The following is a 14,233-nucleotide window of genomic DNA, read 5'->3' as shown; positions in this document are numbered from 1 at the left end:
GGGGTGGTAATTCTGGCGAGGCATCAACCGCTTGGTCATCATATTGAACATATATTTGGCAAGATAGTGTGCGAAGGATGTGAAAAAAACAAATTGTACCAAAATTATGTAAATTAAGTGGAGTCAAAAGTTTGGTTCTTTGCACTTTAGGGTAATGTTAGTATCTAAGCAGCATTTACTGTATTCGCAAGCTTGAAACACTGACAGCATAATGCACTCGCAGCTAGGCTCAGTGGCTAAGGTGTGGTGCTAAGCCCATATATGCAGGTTTGATGTTGATGGGATCATAATTCTGGCGAGGCATCAACCGCTTGGTCATCATATTGAACATATATTTGGCAAGATAGTGTGCGAAGGGTGTAAAAAAAACAAATTGTACCAAAATAATGCAAATTAAGTGCAGTCAAAAGTTTGGTTCTTTGCACTATAGTGTAATATTAGTACCTAAGCAGCATTTACTGTATTCGCAAGCTTGAAACACTGACAGCATAATGCACTCGCAGCTAGGCTCAGTGGCTAAGGTGTGGTGCTTAGCCCATATATGCAGGTTTGATGTTGATGGGGTGGTAATTCTGGCGAGGCATCAACCGCTTGGTCATCATATTGAACATATGTTTGGCAAGATAGTGTGCGAAGGATGTGAAAAAAAAAACAAATTGTACCAAAACAATGTAAATTAAGTGCAGTCAAAAGTTTGGTTCTTTGCACTATAGGGTAATGTTAGTACCTAAGCAGCATTTACTGTATTCGCAAGCTTGAAACACTGACAGCATAATGCACTCGCAGCTAGGCTCAGTGGCTAAGGTGTGGTGCTGAGCCCATATATGCAGGTTTGATGTTGATGGGGTGGTAATTCTGGCGAGGCATCAACCGCTTGGTCATCATTTTGAACATATATTTGGCAAGATAGTGTGCGAAGGATGTGAAAAAAACAAATTGTACCAAAATAATGTAAATTAAGTGCAGTCAAAAGTTTGGTTCTTTGCACTATAGGGTAATGTTAGTACCTAAGCAGCATTTACTGTATTCGCAAGCTTGAGACACTGACAGCATAATGCACTCGCAGCAAGGCTCAGTGGCTAAGGTGTGGTGCTGAGCCCTTATATGCAGGTTTGATGTTGATGGGGTGGTAATTCTGGCGAGGCATCAACCGCTTGGTCATCATATTGAACATATATTTGGCAAGATAGTGTGCGAAGGATGTGAAAAAAACACATTGTACCAAAATTATGTAAATTAAGTGGAGTCAAAAGTTTGGTTCTTTGCACTTTAGGGTAATGTTAGTATCTAAGCAGCATTTACTGTATTCGCAAGCTTGAAACACTGACAGCATAATGCACTCGCAGCTAGGCTCAGTGGCTAAGGTGTGGTGCTAAGCCCATATATGCAGGTTTGATGTTAATGGGGTCGTAATTCTGGCGAGGCATCAACCGCTTGGTCATCATATTGAACATATATTTGGCAAGATAGTGTGCGAAGGGTGTGAAAAAAACAAATTGTACCAAAATAATGCAAATTAAGTGCAGTCAAAAGTTTGGTTCTTTGCACTATAGTGTAATGTTAGTACCTAAGCAGCATTTACTGTATTCGCAAGCTTGAAACACTGACAGCATAATGCACTCGCAGCTAGGCTCAGTGGCTAAGGTGTGGTGCTTAGCCCATATATGCAGGTTTGATGTTGATGGGGTGGTAATTCTGGCGAGGCATCAACCGCTTGGTCATCATATTGAACATATGTTTGGCAAGATAGTGTGCGAAGGATGTGAAAAAAAAACAAATTGTACCAAAACAATGTAAATAAATGCAGTCAAAAGTTTGGTTCTTTGCACTATAGGGTAATGTTAGTACCTAAGCAGCATTTACTGTATTCGCAAGCTTGAAACACTGACAGCATAATGCACTCGCAGCTAGGCTCAGTGGCTAAGGTGTGGTGCTGAGCCCATATATGCAGGTTTGATGTTGATGGGGTGGTAATTCTGGCGAGGCATCAACCGCTTGGTCATAATATTGAACATATATTTGGCAAGATAGTGTGCGAAGGATGTGAAAAAAACAAATTGTACCAAAATAATGTAAATAAAGGCAGTCAAAAGTTTGGTTCTTTGCACTATAGGGTAATGTTAGTACCTAAGCACCATTTACTGTATTCGCAAGCATGCAACACTGACAGCATAATGCACTCGCAGCTAGGCTCAGTGGCTAAGGTGTGGTGCTGAGCCCATATATGCAGGTTTGATGTTGATTTGGTGGTAATTCTGGCGAGGCATCAACCGCTTGGTCATCATATTGAACATATATTTGGCAAGATAGTGTGCGAAGGATGTGAAAAAAACAAATTGTACCAAAATAATGCAAATTAAGTGCAGTCAAAAGTTTGGTTCTTTGCACTATAGTGTAATGTTAGTACCTAAGCAGCATTTACTGTATTCGCAAGCTTGAAACACTGACAGCATAATGCACTCGCAGCTAGGCTCAGTGGCTAAGGTGTGGTGCTTAGCCCCTATATGCAGGTTTGATGTTGATGGTGTGGTAATTCTGGCGAGGCATCAACCGCTTGGTCATCATATTGAACATATGTTTGGCAAGATAGTGTGCGAAGGATGTGAAAAAAAAAACAAATTGCACCAAAACAATGTAAATTAAGTGCAGTCAAAAGTTTGGTTCTTTGCACTATAGCGTAATGTTAGTACCTAAGCAGCATTTACTGTATTCGCAAGCTTGAAACACTGACAGCATAATGCACTCGCAGCTAGGCTCAGTGGCTAAGGTGTGGTGCTGAGCCCATATATGCAGGTTTGATGTTGATGGGGTGGTAATTCTGGCGAGGCATCAACCGCTTGGTCATCATATTGAACATATATTGGGCTAGATAGTGTGCGAAGGATGTGAAAAAAACAAATTGTACCAAAACAATGTAAATTAAGTGCAGTCAAAAAGTTTGGTTCTTTGCACTATAGGGTAATGTTAGTACCTAAGCAGCATTTACTGTATTCGCAAGCTTGAAACACTGACAGCATATTGCACTCGCAGCTAGGCTCAGTGGCTAAGGTGTGGTGCTGAGCCCATATATGCAGGTTTGATGTTGATGGGGTGGTAATTCTGGCGAGGCATCAACCGCTTCGTCATCATATTGAACATATATTTGGCTAGATAGTGTGCGAAGGATGTGAAAAAAACAAATTGTACCAAAACAATGTTAATTAAGTGCAGTCAAAAGTTTGGTTCTTTGCACTATAGGGTAATGTTAGTACCTAAGCAGCATTTACTGTATTCGCAAGCTTGAAACACTGAGAGCATAATGCACTCGCAGCTAGGCTCATTGGCTAAGGTGTGGTGCTGAGCCAATATATGCAGGTTTGATGTTGATGGGGTGGTAATTCTGGCGAGGCATCAACCGCTTGGTCATCATATTGAACATATATTTGGCAAGATAGTGTGCGAAGGATGTGAAAAAAACAAATTGTACCAAAACAATGTAAATTAAGTGCAGTCAAAAGTTTGGTTCTTTGCACTATAGGGTAATGTTAGTACCTAAGGAGCATTTACTGTATTCGCAAGCTTGAAACACTGACAGCATAATGCACTCGCAGCTAGGCTCAGTGGCTAAGGTGTGGTGCTGAGCCCATATATGCAGGTTTGATGTTGATGGGGTGACAATTCTGGCGAGGCATCAACCGCTTGGTCATCATATTGAACATATATTTGGCAAGATAGTGTGCGAAGGATGTGAAAAAAAAAACAAATTGTACCAAAATAATGTAAATTAAGTGCAGTCAAAAGTTTGGTTCTTTGCACTATAGGGTAATGTTAGTACCTAAGCAGCATTTACTTTATTCGCAAGCTTGAAACACTGACAGCATAATGCACTCGCAGCTAGGCTCAGTGGCTAAGGTGTGGTGCTGAGCCCATATATGCAGGTTTGATGTTGATGGGGTGGTAATTCTGGCGAGGCATCAACCGCTTGGTCATCATTTTGAACATATATTTGGCAAGATAGTGTGCGAAGGATGTGAAAAAAACAAATTGTACCAAAATAATGTAAATTAAGTGCAGTCAAAAGTTTGGTTCTTTGCACTATACGGTAATGTTAGTACCTAAGCAGCATTTACTGTATTCGCAAGCTTGAGACACTGACAGCATAATGCACTCGCAGCAATGCTCAGTGGCTAAGGTGTGGTGCTGAGCCCTTATATGCAGGTTTGGTGTTGATGGGGTGGTAATTCTGGCGAGGCATCAACCGCTTGGTCATCATATTGAACATATATTTGGCAAGATAGTGTGCGAAGGATGTGAAAAAAAAAACAAATTGTACCAAAATAATGTAAATTAAGTGCAGTCAAAAGTTTGGTTCTTTGCACTATAGGGTAATGTTAGTACCTAAGCAGCATTTACTGTATTCGCAAGCTTGAAACACTGACAGCATAATGCACTCGCAGCAAGGCTCAGTGGCTAAGGTGTGGTGCTGAGCCCATATATGCAGGTTTGATGTTGATGGGGTGGTTATTCTGGCGAGGCATCAACCGCTTGATCATCATATTGAACATATATTTGGCAAGATAGTGTGCGAAGGATGTGAAAAAAACAAATTGTACCAAAACAATGTAAATTAAGTGCAGTCAAAAGTTTGGTTCTTTGCACTATAGGGTAATGTTAGTACCTAAGCAGCTTTACTGTATTCGCAAGCTTGAAACACTGACAGCATAATGCACTCGCAGCTAGGCTCAGTGGCTAAGGTGTGGTGCTGAGCCCATATATGCAGGTTTGATGTTGATGGGGTGATAATTCTGGCGAGGCATCAAAAGCTTGGTCATCATAGTGAAAATAAATTTGGCAAGATAGTGTGCGAAGGATGTGAAAAAAACAAATTGTACCAAAATAATGTAAATAAGTGCAGTCAAATGTTTGGTTCTTTGCACTATAGGGTAATGTTAGTACCTAAGCAGCATTTACTGTATTCGCAAGCTTGAGACACTGACAGCATAATGCACTCGCAGCTAGGCTCAGTGGCTAAGGTGTGGTGCTGAGCCCATATATGCAGGTTTGATGTTGATGGGGTGGTAATTCTGGCGAGGCATCAACCGCTTGGTCATCATATTGAACATATGTTTGGCAAGATAGTGTGCGAAGGATGTGAAAAAAAAAACAAATTGTACCAAAACAATGTAAATTAAGTGCAGTCAAAAGTTTGGTTCTTTGCACTATAGGGTAATGTTAGTACCTAAGCAGCATTTACTGTATTCGCAAGCTTGAAACACTGACAGCATAATGCAGTCGCAGCTAGGCTCAGTGGCTAAGGTGTGGTGCTGAGCCCATATATGCAGGTTTGATGTTGATGGGGTGGTAATTCTGGCGAGGCATCAACCGCTTGGTCATCATATTGAACATATATTTGGCAAGATAGTGTGTGAAGGATGTGAAAAAAAAACAAATTGTACCAAAATAATGTAAATTAAGTGCAGTCAAAAGTTTGGTTCTTTGCACTATAGGGTAATGTTAGTACCTAAGCAGCATTTACTGTATTCGCAAGCTTGAGACACTGACAGCATAATGCACTCGCAGCTAGGCTCAGTGGCTAAGGTGTGATTCTGAGCCCATATATGCAGGTTTGATGTTGATGGGGTGGTAATTCTGGCGAGGCATCAACCGCTTGGTCATCATATTGAACATATATTTGGCAAGATAGTGTGCGAAGGATGTGAAAAAAACGTATTGTACCAAAATAATGTAAATTAAGTGCAGTCAAAAGTTTGGTTCTTTGCACTATAGGGTAATGTTAGTACCTAAGCAGCATTTACTGTATTCGCAAGCTTGAAACACTGACAGCATAATGCACTCGCAGCAAGGCTCAGTGGCTAAGGTGTGGTGCTGAGCCCATATATGCAGGTTTGATGTTGATGGGGTGGTAATTCTGGCGAGGCATCAACCGCTTGGTCATCATATTGAACATATGTTTGGCAAGATAGTGTGCGAAGGATGTGAAAAAAAAACAAATTGTACCAAAACAATGTAAATTAAGTGCAGTCAAAAGTTTGGTTCTTTGCACTATAGGGTAATGTTAGTACCTAAGCAGCATTTACTGTATTCGCAAGCTTGAAACACTGACAGCATAATGCACTCGCAGCTAGGCTCAGTGGCTAAGGTGTGGTGCTGAGCCCATATATGCAGGTTTGATGTTGATGGGGTGGTAATTCTGGCGAGGCATCAACCGCTTGGTCATCATATTGAACATATATTTGGCAAGATAGTGTGCGAAGGATGTGAAAAAAACGTATTGTACCAAAATAATGTAAATTAAGTGCAGTCAAAAGTTTGGTTCTTTGCACTATAGGGTAATGTTAGTACCTAAGCAGCATTTACTGTATTCGCAAGCTTGAGACACTGACAGCATAATGCACTCGCAGCTAGGCTCAGTGGCTAAGGTGTGATTCTGAGCCCATATATGCAGGTTTGATGTTGATGGGGTGGTAATTCTGGCGAGGCATCAACCGCTTGGTCATCATATTGAACATATGTTTGGCAAGATAGTGTGCGAAGGATGTGAAAAAAAAAACAAATTGTACCAAAACAATGTAAATTAAGTGCAGTCAAAAGTTTGGTTCTTTGCACTATAGGGTAATGTTAGTACCTAAGCAGCATTTACTGTATTCGCAAGCTTGAAACACTGACAGCATAATGCAGTCGCAGCTAGGCTCAGTGGCTAAGGTGTGGTGCTGAGCCCATATATGCAGGTTTGATGTTGATGGGGTGGTAATTCTGGCGAGGCATCAACCGCTTGGTCATCATATTGAACATATATTTGGCAAGATAGTGTGTGAAGGATGTGAAAAAAAAACAAATTGTACCAAAATAATGTAAATTAAGTGCAGTCAAAAGTTTGGTTCTTTGCACTATAGGGTAATGTTAGTACCTAAGCAGCATTTACTGTATTCGCAAGCTTGAGACACTGACAGCATAATGCACTCGCAGCTAGGCTCAGTGGCTAAGGTGTGATTCTGAGCCCATATATGCAGGTTTGATGTTGATGGGGTGGTAATTCTGGCGAGGCATCAACCGCTTGGTCATCATATTGAACATATATTTGGCAAGATAGTGTGCGAAGGATGTGAAAAAAACGTATTGTACCAAAATAATGTAAATTAAGTGCAGTCAAAAGTTTGGTTCTTTGCACTATAGGGTAATGTTAGTACCTAAGCAGCATTTACTGTATTCGCAAGCTTGAAACACTGACAGCATAATGCACTCGCAGCAAGGCTCAGTGGCTAAGGTGTGGTGCTGAGCCCATATATGCAGGTTTGATGTTGATGGGGTGGTAATTCTGGCGAGGCATCAACCGCTTGGTCATCATATTGAACATATGTTTGGCAAGATAGTGTGCGAAGGATGTGAAAAAAAAACAAATTGTACCAAAACAATGTAAATTAAGTGCAGTCAAAAGTTTGGTTCTTTGCACTATAGGGTAATGTTAGTACCTAAGCAGCATTTACTGTATTCGCAAGCTTGAAACACTGACAGCATAATGCACTCGCAGCTAGGCTCAGTGGCTAAGGTGTGGTGCTGAGCCCATATATGCAGGTTTGATGTTGATGGGGTGGTAATTCTGGCGAGGCATCAACCGCTTGGTCATCATATTGAACATATATTTGGCAAGATAGTGTGCGAAGGATGTGAAAAAAACGTATTGTACCAAAATAATGTAAATTAAGTGCAGTCAAAAGTTTGGTTCTTTGCACTATAGGGTAATGTTAGTACCTAAGCAGCATTTACTGTATTCGCAAGCTTGAGACACTGACAGCATAATGCACTCGCAGCTAGGCTCAGTGGCTAAGGTGTGATTCTGAGCCCATATATGCAGGTTTGATGTTGATGGGGTGGTAATTCTGGCGAGGCATCAACCGCTTGGTCATCATATTGAACATATTTTTGGCAAGATAGTGTGTGAAGGATGTGAAAAAAAACAAATTGTACCAAAATAATGTAAATTAGGTGCAGTCAAAAGTTTGGTTCTTTGCACTATAGGGTAATGTTAGTACCTAAGCAGCATTTACTGTATTCGCAAGCTTGAGACACTGACAGCATAATGCACTCGCAGCTAGGCTCAGTGGCTAAGGTGTGATTCTGAGCCCATATATGCAGGTTTGATGTTGATGGGGTGGTAATTCTGGCGAGGCATCAACCGCTTGGTCATCATATTGAACATATATTTGGCAAGATAGTGTGCGAAGGATGTGAAAAAAACGTATTGTACCAAAATAATGTAAATTAAGTGCAGTCAAAAGTTTGGTTCTTTGCACTATAGGGTAATGTTAGTACCTAAGCAGCATTTACTGTATTCGCAAGCTTGAAACACTGACTGCATAATGCACTCGCAGCAAGGCTCAGTGGCTAAGGTGTGGTGCTGAGCCCATATATGCAGGTTTGATGTTGATGGGGTGGTTATTCTGGCGAGGCATCAACCGCTTGGTCATCATATTGAACATATATTTGGCAAGATAGTGTGCGAAGGATGTGAAAAAAACATTGTACCAAAACAATGTAAATTAAGTGCAGTCAAAAGTTTGGTTCTTTGCACTATAGGGTAATGTTAGTACCTTAGCAGCATTTACTGTATTCGCAAGCTTGAAACACTGACAGCATAATGCACTCGCAGCTAGGCTCAGTGGCTAAGGTGTGGTGCTGAGCCCATATATGCAGGTTTGATGTTGATGGGGTGATAATTCTGGCGAGGCATCAAAAGCTTGGTCATCATAGTGAACATAAATTTGGCAAGATAGTGTGCGAAGGATGTGAAAAAAACAAATTGTACCAAAATAATGTAAATTAAGTGCAGTCAAAAGTTTGGTTCTTTGCACTATAGGGTAATGTTAGTACCTAAGCAGCATTTACTGTATTCGCAAGCTTGAGACACTGACAGCATAATGCACTCGCAGCAAGGCTCAGTGGCTAAGGTGTGGTGCTGAGCCCTTATATGCAGGTTTGATGTTGATGGGGTGGTAATTCTGGCGAGGCATCAACCGCTTGGTCATCATATTGAACATATATTTGGCAAGATAGTGTGCGAAGGATGTGAAAAAAAAAACAAATTGTACCAAAACAATGTAAATTAAGTGCAGTCAAAAGTTTGGTTCTTTGCACTATAGGGTAATGGTAGTACCTAAGCAGCATTTACTGTATTCGCAAGCTTGAAACACTGACAGCATAATGCACTCGCAGCTAGGCTCAGTGGCTAAGGTGTGGTGCTGAGCCCATATATGCAGGTTTGATGTTGATGGGGTGGTAATTCTGGTGAGGCATCAACCGCTTGGTCATCATATTGAACATATATTTGGCAAGATAGTGTGCGAAGGATGTGAAAAAAAGAAATTGTACCAAAATAATGTAAATTAAGTGCAGTCAAAAGTTTGGTTCTTTGCCCTATAGGGTAATGTTAGTACCTAAGCAGCATTTACTGAATTTGCAAGCTTGAAACACTGACAGCATAATGCAATCGCAGCTAGGCTCAGTGGCTAAGGTGTGGTGCTGAGCCCATATATGCAGGTTTGATGTTGATGGGGTGGTAATTCTGGCGAGGCATCAACCGCTTGGTCATCATATTGAACATATATTTGGCAAGATAGTGTGTGAAGGATGTGAAAAAAAACAAATTGTACCAAAATAATGTAAATTAAGTGCAGTCAAAAGTTTGGTTCTTTGCACTATAGGGTAATGTTAGTACCTAAGCAGCATTTACTCTATTCGCAAGCTTGAGACACGGACAGCATAATGCACTCGCAGCTAGGCTCAGTGGCTAAGGTGTGATTCTGAGCCCATATATGCAGGTTTGATGTTGATGGGGTGGTAATTCTGGCAAGGCATCAACCGCTTGGTCATCATATTGAACATATATTTGGCAAGATAGTGTGCGAAGGATGTGAAAAAAAAACGTATTGTACCAAAATAATGTAAATTAAGTGCAGTCAAAAGTTTGGTTCTTTGCACTATAGGGTAATGTTAGTACCTAAGCAGCATTTACTGTATTCGCAAGCTTGATACACTGACAGCATAATATCACTCGCAGCAAAGCTCAGTGGCTAAGGTGTGGTGCTGAGCCCTTATATGCAGGTTTGATGTTGATGGGGTGGTAATTCTGGCGAGGCAACAACCGCTTGGTCATCATATTGAACATATATTTGGCAAGATAGTGTGCGAAGGATGTGAAAAAAACAAATTGTACCAAAATAATGTAAATTAAGTGCAGTCAAAAGTTTGGTTCTTTGCACTATAGGGTAATGTTAGTACCTAAGCAGCATTTACTGTATTCGCAAGCTTGAAACACTGACAGCATAATGCACTCGCAGCTAGGCTCAGTGGCTAAGGTGTGGTGCTGAGCCCATATATGCAGGTTTGATGTTGATGGGGTGGTAATTCTGGCGAGGCATCAACCGCTTGGTCATCATATTGAACATTTATTTGGCAAGGTAGTGTGCGAAGGATGTGAAAAAAACAAATTGTACCAAAATAATGTAAATTAAGTGCAGTCAAAAGTTTGGTTCTTTGCACTATAGGGTAATGTTAGTACCTAAGCAGCATTTACTGTATTCGCAAGCTTGATACACTGACAGCATAATGCACTCGCAGCTAGGCCCAGTGGCTAAGGTGTGATTCTGAGCCCATATATGCAGGTTTGATGTTGATGGGGTGGTAATTCTGGCGAGGCATCAACCGCTTGGTCATCATATTGAACATAAATTTGCCTAGATAGTGTGCGAAGGATGTGAAAAAAAAACAAATTGTACCAAAACAATGTAAATTAAGTGCAGTCAAAAGTTTGGTTCTTTGCACTATAGGGTAATGTTAGTACCTAAGCAGCATTTACGGTATTCGCAAGCTTGAAACACTGACAGCATAATGCACTCGCAGCTTGGCTCAGTGGCTAAGGTGTGGTGCTGAGACCATATATGCAGGTTTGATGTTGATGGGGTGGTAATTCTGGCGAGGCATCAACCGCTTGGTCATCATATTGAACATATATTTGGCAAGATAGTGTGCGAAGGATGTGAAAAAAAGAAATTGTACCAAAATAATGTAAATTAAGTGCAGTCAAAGGTTTGGTTCTTTGCCCTATAGGGTAATGGTAGTACCTAAGCAGCATTTACTGAATTCGCAAGCTTGAAACACTGACAGCATAATGCACTCGCAGCTAGGCTCAGTGGCTAAGGTGTGGTGCTGAGCCCATATATGCAGGTTTGATGTTGATGGTGTGGTAATTCTGGCGAGGCATCAACCGCTTGGTCATCATATTGAACATATATTTGGCAAGATAGTGTGTGAAGTATGTGAAAAAAAACAAATTGTACCAAAATAATGTAAATTAAGTGCAGTCAAAAGTTTGGTTCTTTGCACTATAGGGTAATGTTAGTACCTAAGCAGCATTTACTGTATTCGCAAGCTTGAGACACTGACAGCATAATGCACTCGCAGCTAGGCTCAGTGGCTAAGGTGTGATTCTGAGCCCATATATGCAGGTTTGATGTTGATGGGGTGGTAATTCTGGCGAGGCATCAACCGCTTGGTCATCATATTGAACATATATTTGGCAAGATAGTGTGCGAAGGATGTGAAAAAAACGTATTGTACCAAAATAATGTAAATTAAGTGCAGTCAAAAGTTTGGTTCTTTGCACTATAGGGTAATGTTAGTACCTAAGCAGCATTTACTGTATTCGCAAGCTTGAAACACTGACAGCATAATGCACTCGCAGCAAGGCTCAGTGGCTAAGGTGTGGTGCTGAGCCCATATATGCAGGTTTGATGTTGATGGGGTGGTTATTCTGGCGAGGCATCAACCGCTTGGTCATCATATTGAACATATATTTGGCAAGATAGTGTGCGAAGGATGTGAAAAAAAACAAATTGTACCAAAACAATGTAAATTAAGTGCAGTCAAAAGTTTGGTTCTTTGCACTATAGGGTAATGTTAGTACCTAAGCAGCATTTACTGTATTCGCAAGCTTGAAACACTGACAGCATAATGCACTCGCAGCTAGGCTGAGTGGCTAAGGTGTGGTGCTGAGCCCATATATGCAGGTTTGATGTTGATGGGGTGATAATTCTGGCGAGGCATCAAAAGCTTGGTCATCATAGTGAACATAAATTTGGCAAGATAGTGTGCGAAGGATGTGAAAAAAACAAATTGTACCAAAATAATGTAAATTAAGTGCAGTCAAAAGTTTGGTTCTTTGCACTATAGGGTAATGTTAGTACCTAAGCAGCATTTACTGTATTCGCAAGCTTGAGACACTGACAGCATAATGCACTCGCAGCAAGGCTCAGTGGCTAAGGTGTGGTGCTGAGCCCTTATATGCAGGTTTGATGTTGATGGGGTGGTAATTCTGGCGAGGCATCAACCGCTTGGTCATCATATTGAACATATATTTGGCAAGATAGTGTGCGAAGGATGTGAAAAAAACAAATTGTACCAAAATAATGTAAATTAAGTGCAGTCAAAAGTTTGGTTCTTTGCACTATAGGGTAATGTTATTACGTAAGCAGCATTTACTGTATTCGCAAGCTTGAAACACTGACAGCAGAATGCACTCGCAGGTAGGCTCAGTGGCTAAGGTGTGGTGCTGAGCCCATATATGCAGGTTTGATGTTGATGGGGTGGTAATTCTGGCGAGGCATCAACCGCTTGGTCATCATATTGAACATATATTTGGCAAGATAGTGTGCGAAGGATGTGAAAAAAACAAATTGTACCAAAATAATGTAAATTAAGTGCAGTCAAAAGTTTGGTTCTTTGCACTATAGGGTAATGTTAGTACCTAAGCAGCATTTACTGTATTCGCAAGCTTGAGACACTGACAGCATAATGCACTCGCAGCTAGGCTCAGTGGCTAAGGTGTGATTCTGAGCCCATATATGCAGGTTTGATGTTGATGGGGTGGTAATTCTGGCGAGGCATCAACCGCTTGGTCATCATATTGAACATATATTTGGCTAGATAGTGTGCGAAGGATGTGAAAAAAACAAATTGTACCAAAACAATGTAAATTAAGTGCAGTCAAAAGTTTGGTTCTTTGCACTATAGGGTAATGTTAGTACCTAAGCAGCATTTACGGTATTCGCAAGCTTGAAACACTGACAGCATAATGCACTCGCAGCTTGGCTCAGTGGCTAAGGTGTGGTGCTGAGACCATATATGCAGGTTTGATGTTGATGGGGTGGTAATTCTGGCGAGGCATCAACCGCTTGGTCATCATATTGAACATATATTTGGCAAGATAGTGTGCGAAGGATGTGAAAAAAAGAAATTGTACCAAAATAATGTAAATTAAGTGCAGTCAAAGGTTTGGTTCTTTGCCCTATAGGGTAATGGTAGTACCTTAGCAGCATTTACTGAATTCGCAAGCTTGAAACACTGACAGCATAATGCACTCGCAGCTAGGCTCAGTGGCTAAGGTGTGGTGCTGAGCCCATATATGCAGGTTTGATGTTGATGGGGTGGTAATTCTGGCGAGGCATCAACCGCTTGGTCATCATATTGAACATATATTTGGCAAGATAGTGTGTGAAGGATGTGAAAAAAAACAAATTGTACCAAAATAATGTAAATTAAGTGCAGTCAAAAGTTTGGTTCTTTGCACTATAGGGTAATGTTAGTACCTAAGCAGCATTTACTGTATTCGCAAGCTTGAGACACTGACAGCATAATGCACTCGCAGCTAGGCTCAGTGGCTAAGGTGTGGTGCTGAGCCCTTATATGCAGGTTTGATGTTGATGGGGTGGTAATTCTGGCGAGGCATCAACCGCTTGGTCATCATATTGAACATATATTTGGCAAGATAGTGTGCGAAGGATGTGAAAAAAACAAATTGTACCAAAATAATGTAAATTAAGTGCAGTCAAAAGTTTGGTTCTTTGCACTATAGGGTAATGTTAGTACGTAAGCAGCATTTACTGTATTCGCAAGCTTGAAACACTGACAGCAGAATGCACTCGCAGGTAGGCTCAGTGGCTAAGGTGTGGTGCTGAGCCCATATATGCAGGTTTGATGTTGATGGGGTGGTAATTCTGGCGAGGCATCAACCGCTTGGTCATCATATTGAACATATATTTGGCAAGATAGTGTGCGAAGGATGTGAAAAAAACAAATTGTACCAAAATAATGTAAATTAAGGGCAGTCAAAAGTTTGGTTCTTTGCACTATAGGGTAATGTTAGTACCTAACCAGCATTTACTGTATTCGCAAGCTTGAG

Source organism: Haemaphysalis longicornis, unplaced genomic scaffold, assembly GCF_048455015.1.
Source record: "Haemaphysalis longicornis isolate Haplotype H1 unplaced genomic scaffold, Haemaphysalis longicornis Haplotype H1 scaffold_11, whole genome shotgun sequence".
Taxonomy (NCBI): domain Eukaryota; kingdom Metazoa; phylum Arthropoda; class Arachnida; order Ixodida; family Ixodidae; genus Haemaphysalis; species Haemaphysalis longicornis.
Note: the sequence above shows the minus strand (reverse complement) of the source record.